The sequence below is a fragment of the Sycon ciliatum genome, chromosome 4 (assembly GCF_964019385.1).
Source record: "Sycon ciliatum chromosome 4, ocSycCili1.1, whole genome shotgun sequence".
NCBI classification, from domain to species: Eukaryota; Metazoa; Porifera; class Calcarea; order Leucosolenida; family Sycettidae; genus Sycon; species Sycon ciliatum.
This window is the reverse complement of record NC_088646.1, coordinates 94,661-108,254: the sequence shown is the minus strand read 5'-3', so window position 1 is coordinate 108,254 and position 13,594 is coordinate 94,661. Positions and strand designations below refer to the sequence as shown.

At 45.3% G+C, this 13,594-nt stretch overlaps 2 long non-coding RNA genes across 2 annotated transcripts; one reads left to right on the top strand and one right to left on the bottom strand.

The window, feature by feature from the left end:
- The first annotated feature begins 4,713 nt into the window (after positions 1 to 4,713).
- LOC135813739 (uncharacterized) lies at positions 4,714 to 7,951 on the top strand. The gene is made up of 2 exons (XR_010553121.1): positions 4,714 to 5,210; positions 7,226 to 7,951. It is a non-coding gene; the product is annotated as an uncharacterized LOC135813739 (long non-coding RNA).
- A 1,286-nt stretch (positions 7,952 to 9,237) lies between these two features.
- On the bottom strand, positions 9,238 to 13,351 carry LOC135813738 (uncharacterized). Its single transcript, XR_010553120.1, has 2 exons — positions 12,841 to 13,351; positions 9,238 to 9,709 (listed from the first exon to the last, which is right to left on the bottom strand). It is a non-coding gene; the product is annotated as an uncharacterized LOC135813738 (long non-coding RNA).
- Positions 13,352 to 13,594: the final 243 nt, after the last annotated feature.

Sequence of the window (13,594 nt, the reverse complement as noted above, 5' to 3'; positions counted from 1 at the left end):
TAGCCGTGGTCTTGTGTGGCAGTGAAGGTATTGCAGCTGCCTGACTGAGTTGTGGTGTTCTGATGGTTGTAGCAGCGCGGATGATTGTAATGATCATATCATAGTGTAATAAATAAATAAATTTCACGGTTCGCGTGAGACTCGGCTGGAAGCCGAGTTTTCCTCATCCGCCGTGGGAACGCCACCACCCTCTAGGATCAAAGGCGCAGATGCAGCGCCTAAACGGTGGGAGGTGAGTAGATCAGAGACCCACCACCAAGTGGCCAAAGACCGAAATCCCATTAGCTGCATCCATGTAGTATAATTATATCAAGTAGTAAAATACCGTGGTACAGTCGTCCCTCTCTAATCCGGCACTTGTTTATCCGGAACCCTTGCCAACCGGCGCACTTTCTGACGAAACCGATTTTTTTTCGTTCAATTCCTACATCTTAATCCGGCACTTGAATTCCGCCTCCGGCAGTGACTTTTTGAAACGAATCGCTCAAACTGCACGTAGTTTGATTTCATAATCCGGCAGTCGTAAATCGCGTGCCGTACAGGTGCACTCCTTGCCAGGCCAGGCTAGGCTTGTCCAGGAGACAACGGCAGTCAACCATACTTTCTTATTTTAGCAAGGAGTAGTGTCCTGCCAATTTTCAGGTGTGTGTGTGTGTGCGTGTGTGTGTGTGTGCGTGTGTGTGTGTGTGCGTGTGTGTGCAAGAGTACATGTGAACATGTTCTCTGTTTTACTTTATCACTTATCACTGTGTATATTCCCGGAGAACAATTGAGAATATAAAGCCGTGCACCAAATACTTGGGTCGACACGGAAGAACCCTGCGTTTTGACGTACATATGATACATGCATGCAAATGGGCAGGGCCGGGTCAGAGGGCAGGATTTCTTAATCCAGCACCCTCGTTAATCCAGCAGAAAACGCCGTAGCAAAAGGTGCCGGATTAGAGAGGGACGACTGTATCAAGAGTACCTGCCGGTAGCCGGGTTATATACTCTTGCTGCCCGTAATCATTACCCGAGTTTCGAGTTAATTACTTTACTCTAATTTCAGAAATTTTCGGTATGAGGGCAAAAGGCCTGGTTAGGTGATCTGGTATAGAGAAGCAGGTCCCTATTGGATTATGTGTGTAAGTGTTTGTTCGGTGTACTAGTATTGAAATTTTAGGCACGAAACAGATGCACCGAATCGCGAAAGTACCGAAAATAAAAGTACACCGAAAATTTGTGAAAATAATTACAGTATTTTACAACTCCCAGATCCCGGGCGCATGGCATATAGGGGGGGGGATAAACAAGAGTATGCAACTGAGATTTCATTTCTACCAGCACAGTGTCAGTTGGTGCGCTGGCTTATAACAACTATTTTTTTAGGGTCAATTTTGACTGCATTTTGACTCATACAGTACTGTCGGTCGCCGAAGAAACGGGGGGGGGGGGGGGGGGGGGGGGAGGGGGTCAGCCTCCTAGCCTAGACCGTTCTTATTAATTTTTCATGTACATGTATTACAGTCTATGGGCAGTTTGAATCACCGTGTATACATTGGCATGCTGTGCTTGATGAAATTCTAGCCTGGCCTTTCTTCGTTCTTCGGCGCCCGACAGTACTGTATTGCAGTTTATCGGTAAGGTACTTGTAGGTGGAGATGAAATTTGGAAATGTTTTTTTTCGGTTTTAATCAGAATGACCAGAATCAGAATGACCAGAATCAGACCAGAATGGTCCGAAGATCAAGACAAGAGGAGAGTTGCGACACATGCACAGCTTACTTCCTACCGCCAGTCAGTATAGTACTATTATAGTGTAACGTATCCCACCGCTGGCACCAATTCTGTAACGGGCCGCAGTCTCTCTCGGAGGCAAATGCAGACGGGTCTCAGTGAACACACTGTTAATAATAATTCTTACTGAACTAAACGGTAGACTACATTGTAAACATTAACTCTGACTCTAACTCTAAACTGACATGAAGAGAATTGTGTGTGTCTCTCGGAGGCAGATGCAGACGGGTCTCAGTGAACACACTGTTGTTAACTTTATTATTACTAAAGACTGGATTGAAGGTTGAACTCTAACTCTAAACTGACATTACTGAAGCTTCTAACTGGTATCTCTAACTGGCCTTTCTAACTGGCCTTTCTAACTGTAGTTTCTAACTGGCGTGTAGAGAATTGTGAACAGCAGCTTTTATAGGCAGACAGCATACGTGCTGCAACAGCAATGGTCACGGCAAAGCTCAGCAGAGAGAAGAAGAAAGGTCAAAGTATGTTGTGTGGGCTACAGTCATTGCACAAGGAATGCCATTTGATTCTATGCAGAAGAAGGAGCTGAATAACAGTGTGGGCAATGGGCGTAAAAGAGGCGGTTGAAAGTGCAGCAGTATTTCTAAGGTCAATATGAAACATTGAACGCAGTGAGACTAGTTACTATCCATGTCATGGATCTGCAAGCACGGTACAGAGTTGCAAGTGCGGGGTACGGGTGCGGTGTAACACGCGTGACCAATACATTAAACGCTCTCCTTTTTGTGGATGAGTGTGCTCTATATCATCCCATGTTACTCCACAAAAAAATTCAGGGGGTGTTTCCGCGGAGATAAGGATGTTTGAGGTGTATTTCTAGGGGTGGGTGTATTTATCGATTTCAGCCTAAATTTGCTTGTTTTGGGGTCATATTTCAGATTTACCAGTTGTCTGGCTTCTCTTTGTGATTGCAAGTCCTTTCACACATCACAGTGAAGCATTTGAGCAAGAAAATCTGGCAATCAGCATTGACTACTCAGAAAAATAGTAACTTTGGTACAAAAATGAACTTCGCAGAAATGCCCGTCCGCAAAGTACAATTGGGTGCACAGCTTCATATTTTCTTCATGGACATGCCCTTTTTATTTTATTTTTGGGATCCTCATACTTCATAGAAACTAGAAATATATAATTTTAGGGGGGTTACCGTGCATTTTAGACCTCCAAAAATAAAAATAGGACAGAAAATTGGCCGATTTTCCACCATTCTTGGAATTGTTTTTTTTCAGGAAAGGTGATCATTCTATGCATTCCTTGTGGTATTACTCCAATTTTTTGTGTCAAAAGCATTGAATGGTCCCCCAGATTGTTATAGTATACATGGAGACTAGATGAGGCCATGGTCCCTGGGCTTTTTAGCCCTTGATCTGGATATCGGCATGATCCATGCACAACGTTATTCATGATCCAGGCCGAGGCCTACTGACCCTGAGCACAGTTCAGACCAGCTTTGCATCACAACTCTTGCAATAGTTCACTCCTAGTATTTCTCATAAAGCAACAGGCAAAGAGCTTGAGGAGGATAACAATTATTATTATATTCTGGGGGGGGGGGGGGGGGGGCAGTTTCATGTTTGTAGTACATGTACAATGTAGATGCAGGTTCAACTCAATATTGGCAATGAACGACTGCTAGTAATTGTAGCACCCATTAGGTATAATCATACACTATTCCCAATAACATGGAACAACCACAAGTGTATGTGGGTGCATGCGCATTGCACACATTGATACATACATGTACGCTTACATGCACATGCTCACAAACAAGTACCCCTTGCACACACAAATACACGTACGTCATATACGCGCACCCGCAATAGCATACACCCACATGCAAAATGCATGCTCTTGAGCTTAGTTACCATATTCTGCTGTCCATGCACTTGTGCACGCGTGCGCGCGCGCGCGCACACACAACATGCACTGCGCGCGCCCGCGCGCGCACACACAAACAACATTTAGGCTCACACGCGTGCCTGCGTATGTGCATGCACATAGTGCTTATGGGTAGAGGTGCATGCATTCATCATAATAGAACTGGTGCGAGTAGTGTAGGATTATTTTCAAATCACTGGTGCTGTACAACACAACATTTACAAAATACTTCACACACTGACAATAGAGAATAGTACTGCAAAACAACATACTCAATTTTCAGTGCTGCATTTTATTCAAGTGGACGCAGGTGATGCATCGACTTACTGCTGGCGACGTTGGCAGCTGACACTGTCACAGCTTTCGTAAATAGCCCAAGTCACTGAGCAGTAGCTCACCAACGATTTACCACTCACTCAAGACTGCAATGTTTTCAGCGTAGCAATATATTTCGCCACTTGAGAATTAGAAGTGGGTCCACTTACCAGAGTCTGTGCACCCACTTCAGTCTCTCTCTCCAAAACGCGCTTACAGTAGGTTTTGGTCCCTGGCCTGGTACATGGTGTTACACAGCCATCGAGAAGCTTGGCTCCGTTCTCCTTGTTCATTTTTTCGTCAAGCAAAATTATTCAGGATCTCGAGAAATCGAGTTGTAAAGTCGACTTCTTGCTCACACCAGCGATGCTTTTGAAAACATGGCCTGATACCCACTGACACAACGGAGGAAAAAACAACAGGAACCTCGATGGGGCCCAGGGAAGACTACAGGTGAAGAATGAAACAATATTCTCTGATAAGACTGTCGATCGCGGAGTTCAAATTTTAGTAAGTTGAGATGGGAATTTCCCAACTTTTCGCACTTATCGGCAAAAACAAGACTTTTGCTTGCAAAAAACAGAGCGCCAGACCGGCTGCGCAGCGCAGAAGGTTGGAGCCTCCTTAGGGCCGGGTTCCACTGCGGCTCCGCGGCTCCGCTACTCCGCGGTACTTGGCTGCATGCAGCGGAGCAGCGCGGTTCCGAGGTATATTATGCTCGGCAGGCCGCGAAAGAGAGCCCGTTACCTGGACCCCTACTCGCGCGGGTAGAGCGAAACTGAGCACCCTGGGATGCGAGCAGCTTTTTAGTACTCCCGGGTCCAAAATCTCACCACCAGGCCGGGATGATCAAAACGTCTGCCGGGTCTGCAGCCTACAAACGTGGATCTGCCGACACTGTGCTGTCGACGACATGTCCGGCAAGGCACCTCCTTGCGTGAAAGCAAGGAACGCTTTTTTTTTAGAAAGGAAGCTTCTTCTCCAAAATTTAAAATTTTTGAAAATTATTCCTTCTGAAAATATCATCGCGTTCTTGACCTCGAAGCTGACTGCTGAATGCGATTAGGAAAGAAGATTCCTGAAGATACACCAGACTGATTCTGGCAAGCCGTCTGTCGTCTAGATATGCAGTTGTTCGTCATGCATGGTCAGCAATCTTCCTCGTTCGTCCTTTCGTTTTCCTGACCACGATGATGACAAGCAGCTCTCATGCTCAGGTTAGTGCTGTACTTGTATGTCTGGGCACACAACACATCTGAGATTCACCCACTGACGTTATCGAACTGAAGAATGCAGCAAGGGTTCCTCGGATTCTCTTGATTTCGGAACAAATTTCCTTCACTTTCACCCTCTCAGTCTCTTCCCCATGCCCTCCATGCATGCACAATGCAGCTTGCATTTCAATTGCTGTTTTTTATACTTTGGCAGTGCCTCTGCTACACTTTCATATAGAGTGAGGTCCTGTAAATAGGATCGAACATTGTTGGTGGTGGTGTGTGTGGGGGGGGGGGGGGGTACGTTTGCAGCCAGGATGTAGGAATGACACTTCTGCACAGCAGGTGGCAATAGTCAAAACTGGTCACTCTACAAATCCCATACCTGCCAACCTTTGCAAACCTGAGATCCAATGACATACCTAGGCATGAAAATGTATACAAAAGAAGCTCGCGGTGAGGCATGGAACTAGTGCACTTTTGGGTGCCTATTACCGCCCTCGATATCGGGACGGTCCCGGCCAAATCGGGATGGTTGTCAGGTATGAAATCCCAACCGAGAAAACCATTTAATTAAAAGATAAACTCGGCCAGGACATAGCGACTTTCTGTTTGCCGGGGGGGGGGGGGGGGGGGTCATCGTCCGCAATATTGGTAGAGTTACGGTTACATTGTATATGTAGATACATGTGCATCAGGGATTCATAGCACCTGGGGAGACGACATGAGACCTAAGTACCCAAAACGTTGTGAGTTGTGACCCCGGATGGGGTAGTTCTACGTGATCTGTGTTTCTATAGACCTTATTCGATAACGTGATTTTTGGACTCGCCTCCAGGGATTTGTTGTAAGCTGGGGCACGCGTACGTGAAACGAGTGGCAAGAAAGGCCCAGTTCGTACAAGGGAGTAGTAAAATACCGGTATTTTTCTACTCCTATGTTCCCACGCCGAGTCCACTGTGCACTGAGTGCAGGTCTCTTGCCGCTCCCTGGTTCCCGGGACCCTGGTTCACGTGATTGTGACGTTTATTGAATAAGGTCTACATGTATATGCGGGCATGCATAAATCAACCCTTCCACAAGGACGGCTCAAACAGGCAGCCAAGGAGTGAAAATTTCGCTCCTGGGGCTAGGAGTGAAACGAAGGCCTCAATTTGCCAGATGAACCTTCTCCATCGAAACGAACGAAGGTGTCGAATAATTCTTTTACCAGTTCACAGTTGCCGTTCACGCGCACTCCCCGGGGTGGGGGGGCTACTATGCACTTGTAGTGATACTTACCGTGAGCCAAGTGGAACACGACTAGTTGACTGCACAGACTACAGTACAGTATACATGCACATGTATACAGTGAAGATCAGTGCGTGCATGCCTGCCATAATCGTATGTTGACCTTCGTTCGAATTGAAAAGAGAGGGTCGTTTCGAAAAAGAAAAAAAGCTCGATGGAAGTATGATGCTGCTGACAATTCAAGACTCACTGAAGTCGCCTTTCTGGAATGGATCATGCACTCTAGGTTCATCCAATTGGATATGGACTCAAATCATTGTTACACCATTATTGTTTGGTTAGTTATTGTACATCCCATAGCATGTACAATCAACCTTGTGAATAATCTACCTCGGGTTTACAAAACAACTCGCAAATAACGACACAATCTTCAGATCTAGTGAACATTTGATTGCATACTTCCAACCTCACGAGTAACAACAATGCGAATAGCGACACTTTTCTCATTCACAATCGAGGGTCAGTATTCCCCAGGTTGACTGCAATTGCCAATCAAACAGGAGGGGCGAAAGTCGACCACGGCTGAAAAGGCATAAAGAAAAATTAATGTATATCATGAGCTAGATGGCTGAAGGAGGAAGTAGGTTTTCTGAGAAAGCAAGAAACAGAGGTGAATGAAGCACCAGGTCTGTCCATGCAGTGGATAGAATTATTGCATTGAAAGACAGGCTCTTTACATCAGCTTGCTACTATTATACCTACATTTGCTTTCTGCCTTTTTCATGCAGGATTCTGAAAGCTGGAGCAGCTCTGCTTACCTCGACCACTGAACTTACAACTAACTTCCAACCAAGTACAAGGCAATATTATGATGAATCAAGCACGCTTGCCATCATGTCATCATTGCAAAGTACATCGACAACATAGATTTGGTGCCGACTATGTATGATGTAGAGTGTGCTCTATGTATCTATACTACTGATTGGCCTACATTGTACTTATGTGGGCTGAGAGTAATCGATTGTACTATATGGCAGTTTACTTGTATGTCATAGATGTTAACATTGCACACAGCTTCTGAAATGCTTTCTGTTGCACTGGCCTACTGCGGCCCACTGCAAATAGATTGTAGTGGCATGGGCCATGCCATAATTATAGTAGTATACCGGTACTACACCAACAATTTCACTGGTGCACTGTACTAACTGGTACGAGTAGATCTACATCATGCACAGCCTTGTCACTGCTTTTCTCATTTTTTATTGATTTACTGTACTGTACACATTTTGGCACAGCTCTTCCACAAAGAGTTACTAGTATTTTCTTCTGCATACCTACTGTATACAGTGACCTGACTGGTAACATCTATGGCTGTGAAATCACAAATTTCTGGGTTGACAGCCTCGAACCTATACGATTTGTTTCTAAGAACGTGCTATAAGAAATTTTCTATTGAAGTATTCTACTGTAGCTCGCAGGACATGGAGTGCAATTACGTAAAGTTTGGAACACCACTCTTCTGTGATTTGGATGTCAAATTATGAAATTCAGTGTGTGAGGTAAACCCATGCATGGCATACACTGCTATAGTATGACTCGGGGTAAAGTGTTCCAACGCATACTCATTATAGTGAATAGTTGTGTGACCAACGGTGTTGCTGCTGGATAAATAGTACATATTCTGAGATAACTGAAGCTACACAGCCATCTAATGTTCAGACATGCATCGAAGGGGCCGTAACGAGATCTGCAAGGCATGATTCTATACCTGTATTTGATGCTCTCTAGCCTAGGACATTCACCTGCCTCATTTTCTCTGTGCTGCATTGATGAGTCCATTAGTAACTAAAGGACGAAACAGCATGCTGTCTGCAGATTGGTAATTGTGTAAAGACAGACGTGTATGTAGTGGTAAAGCTCAGATACATGTGCAACATAACAATTCCGGTGTTTGACAACAGCACAAACCTACACCGCAATTCTTAATTTTGGGCTGTGGTGTTCTTAGTATTCCAGGTTGGATGTTCTGTAGGCTTCCACGTTCTTGGGCGCACGACTTTACTGTGCCGAAGAATATTTTCAGCCAATGAACCCAGAGCTTGGTGGCAGATGAGTGCCATGGAACAGCCTTTTGCATGTGGCTTTCACTACATGCACATGTATAACGTTCAATTGATGCGGAAAAATCAGACGAGGACTTTTGCAGTTATGAGCAAGGTCCCCACGAATGATCATGTCACTTCACAGAATACATGAACTGATAGAGTAGACCTCGGTCCCCTCAGAGAACGCTTGGGGAAGTAGGTTTCAACCATAGATTTATACTTAATATTCTTTACAACAAGGATCGATGTGTTCCTTCGGATGCCCTTTATCGACTTTCACACACTTCTCCTCTCTCCTTTCGTCATAAGCACCATCTCTGTACACTGGTTCATAAAATATTTCTTCATAAAACCCCTTCACACACAATGAAGTACAATTGGTTTTCGACAAGCTCAACCCGTAACGCGCTTATCCTGCCTCTTGTTAAGTCAGCCCGGTATCTAAAGCCCCCCTTGTTTTCCGGTTATTCTCATTGGTTAACTGGGGACATGTCCAAAACCATACTAAATACTTGAGCTGCTCATGAGCCCCACAATTATCAGGCCCGCCGGTCTGGTTGGTCAGGTTATCACCAGACCAACTTGTTGGCCACCAACAAACGTTTCCTACCGTGGAGGGCGTGTGTACCCGCCATGAAACTACCGGACCAATCAAAAACTGCTTCCGGCGGTACTGATTATAGTACAGGTTTAAGTTAAAAAGCGGCTCCATTTTGTCATACATTAAACCAACTCTGTCATTGCTATGCTACTCAAAAAGAGTAGTGATGTTTATTCACAAATGAATCACAATGCTATCAGAGAAATTCGATATTCTCCGATTTTAGGGGCACTGCAATACTATCCAAAATTAATGCTGCATGGTCATTGTTATGAAGCAGTCACCTCAGTACAGCAATTAAACAGGCTGATTATGTGAACGAGATTCACGGCAAATCTTCTTCCATCAGTGCTGTTCAGTCTTGAGTGGTCCACTGAGACAGGAAAACAACCTGTTCGGTCCTTCCATACGAGAAACAGAAATTGAACATGTTTCAGGGTGGAGGTGGCGAGTATCGGCAATGTAATGCACCTTTAGGCCAACATGACCATCATTCCGACATGGATTCTCAAACACCTTCGCTCGTGAGAGTGCCTCAGAGTGGTATTCATCAACAGATGGCAATCCTGTAAAACACATGAAAAGACATAGCAGCAACAGAAAGAAACCTAATGTTATAGAAACGAATTCGAAAAACAAAGTCTACTATTATTCTAATACAGTGAACCAAGGTACAACCACACTCCAGGAGGCAAGCAAAAGAGCATATAATCCGAAGGTTGCGATGCCTGTATGTATTGTATTTATGTATTTACGGATTCTCCACAGGCTAAATCGAGGGAGTCTTTGTCATGCCACACTGGATACAACATGCTACCAGAATCACTTTCCCCAGAATTGATGATCTTTTCTTAGGGTGTTATATAAGACACATCTGTAGCCACTTCATCTTGCTCACGAAATCATACACCACCACACAAACGGGTCCTTCGGCTATTATACTTTGGGTGGTACATGGTGATGTATGATATTGATAATCTATTGATACCATATTCAAGTCTGACTCTCACCGTGAGATCCTGGCAACAATATTACCTGGTACACGACATATTCAGACACTGACATAAGCATCTTTTTGGAACAACAGGTGTGCCTATCTGCTAGTGTAATGTGACACACATGCAGAACACATGCAGAATCAGTCATAGCTAATTTTACCCCCTCACTGTTGTATGCGCAGACTCCACTTCGCGGTGTCAAGTACTCTTCTTTCCGTGGGCTACTCCACTAAGGCGCTTGTCTAAAAGGACTCACATTCATCCTGCAAACCAACACGACTTGCATAGTTTTCACTGTCGGCCAAAGTGCGTGCATTGCACACATTGAGATTCACTCCCTCCGTACAGGCCAGTACAGAGCTGCCCACCAATTGAGTCTGTTTTGCGTACTCAGACTTCTGATTTTCCGTATCTTGCAGTGTTTTGCGTACTGCCGTGTACATTGCATGCATACTTGCACTGTAATGTTTTTTGACACGCACATGCATGTCGGTGGCTGCATTTGGTAGTGTAAAACATGTGTGACTTGCACTCACGACATTATTATTTTTGTGCTACATGTACATGTTGTTGTGGTACGGCATGCACTCGCTTTGGTACAAGACTATTCATCACTCAGCTTACACTTGCAATGCTTCTACACAGCTGATTGATCCTCTCCGATTTTCTATACCATTTGCTCAATTTCTGTAGTGCGCACAAGGAGTGATTTTCCGTACAAATACAGAAAATATGGAGGGCTGGTACTTGGTAGCACTGCTAGTATGGTAGTACCAGGCTAAGCTGGCTGGAAGATCAAATACTTCTTTGGTTCTTTCAGTCATTTTCACGACATATGTTTTCTTTATCATGATCCCCGGGGTGTGACATTCTTATGAATGCAGAAACTCAGTCTTTCTAACCGAGTCTCACGTGCAATGTGAATTTGTTCTTCTTTTCTTCACAATGCCATGTATCGATTCATCGCTTCTTCCCACCCGAGATCCTATGCAACAGCGATTTAAAGATTGGCTTTATCAAATAGTTAATTCAGAGAGAGAGGATCAGTTGTGGATGCTGTGACAGCATAGAGTGTAGATTGGTGTAAACATCATTGCCCAGCAGAACCGTATTCACAGGGATCTGCGTTTAGCATATGGAAGCTATTTTTTTAGAATTTTTACACGTCCAATAAGCCTGAAGAGAAGAACACCTAACTTAGACTGTCCTAACGTTATCGAACGCACTGCCAAAGTAAAAACAACATTTGAAATAGACCCTTTGCACAATAAGCGAGAGGGGTCGAGACGGGGCATGCTGTGCATGCGCTGCACACTTGGCATGCAACCAGCATGCATGGTTTGCTGCAGGACGTGATCAAGTTTCCTGTGACAGGCTGTGTTTTCACGGTCCAGACGCGATGTTCATGTATGTACTTCCCAGCCTTTTTCATTTGAAGTTTTTTAGTTCTGAAGGAAGAAGTTCCGAAATGCTTTCCAAGGACCACTGTTGGGTTCTTGTTTGCAGCAACCGTCATCCCTAGTGGCTAGTCTAAGAAACCCACTTGTCTTTCCATGCATTCCCTGGTTATGCTGGCATTCCACACTCTTGAATCCTCGTTATCTGGCGAGAAGAGGGCCGCAGTTTGCTGCGACATCGTTCACAGTGTTGTGATCGGAACACTTTGTCGATGACGACTTTCATCCTTGCTTTTGCCAAGAGACTCTGGAGCCTGAGAAAAAGGCATGACCCATCCCTGTCTTTGCAAGGAAGATCGACTGCTTGCTGGCGCTGCTCGAGCTGCTGATGTTGAAGTGCTGAGCGACGCAGCCTCATCGCTCAGGTGTGCGGAGAAAGTCATCTGAGTTCGAGCTGTGGCTGTGTGCACGATATGACAGACTTTCACATTATGCACATAGCCACCAAAGTAAAACTCATGGACACTATCCACGGCTACTTCACTAGTACTACTCCATCATCTCCCTCTTCACTGTCGTCGGCGACTTGCCCCTGCGTTGGAGATGAGCACGCATGGTGTGGCACTCACTCTGGGAAACAGAAGTTCATCACTCATCCACTCGGACGCATGACAAAGTTGGGCATGATGAAGGTACACTCGAGGAAGATTGGTGCCCCCCTTAGTTCTAGGAGCATCAGGGTTCTGCATAGAGAAGCGTTCTCTACATCGACAGAGGAGAGAAGGTAGAGAAAATAAAAATAAATTTCAATCTACAGTAATCCGAAATATCCACTGACTGCGGAAAACTTACCGCTCCAATAACTCCTTCTTTTTCCAGACAGATACGCACCCTCATTCAGCAGAAAACTGTTCAGTTCCTTCACAGACCATTCTTTATTTGACAGCTCCTCCACGGGTTCCACAGCTATCGATGGCAAACCACTCGACACTCTCTCCTCCATCTCCAAAATGGAAAAATACAGTGTTTCACCATGCTCAACAACTGATACTCTGCACAAAAATCGAAGAGGATGCCCCGTCTCGGATCACGTGACCGTTATTGTGCAAAGGGTCTATTAATGCAAACTCGATTGTGCATGCATGGAGGGCATGGGGAAGAGACTGAGAGGGTGAAAGTGAAGGAAATTTGTTCCGAAATCAAGAGAATCCGAGGAACCCTTGCTGCATTCTTCAGTTCGATAACGTCAGTGGGTGAATCTCAGATGTGTTGTGTGCCCAGACATACAAGTACAGCACTAACCTGAGCATGAGAGCTGCTTGTCATCATCGTGGTCAGGAAAACGAAAGGACGAACGAGGAAGATTGCTGACCATGCATGACGAACAACTGCATATCTAGACGACAGACGGCTTGCCAGAATCAGTCTGGTGTATCTTCAGGAATCTTCTTTCCTAATCGCATTCAGCAGTCAGCTTCGAGGTCAAGAACGCGATGATATTTTCAGAAGGAATAATTTTCAAAAATTTTAAATTTTGGAGAAGAAGCTTCCTTTCTAAAAAAAAGCGTTCCTTGCTTTCACGCAAGCTACAGTAAGGAGGTGCCTTGCCGGACATGTCGTCGACAGCACAGTGTCGGAAGATCCACGTTTGTAGGCTGCAGACCCGGCAGACGTTTTGATCATCACGCATCACGGCCTGGTGGTGAGATTTTGGACCCGGGAGTACTAAAAAGCTGCTCGCATCCCAGGGTGCTCAGTTTCGCTCTACCCGCGCGAGTAGGGGTCCAGGTAACGGGCTCTCTTTCGCGGCCTGCCGAGCATAATATACCTCCGGTTCCACTGTCACTCGCCATTCGCGGTACCGCGGTCGTGGTCCACACTTTTTGATGACGTTTCACCTGCCCGCGCGCGCGCGCGCGCGCGAAATCAAACAAATCCTCGTGTTCTGGCCTGCGCAACGAATTAAAATTTGAATTTTAAAATTCTGGCGTACAAAACAATGCAAAGTACGGGAAACAGGTCGAGCCGCGACCGCGGCTCGCAGTTTTTGGTCAAG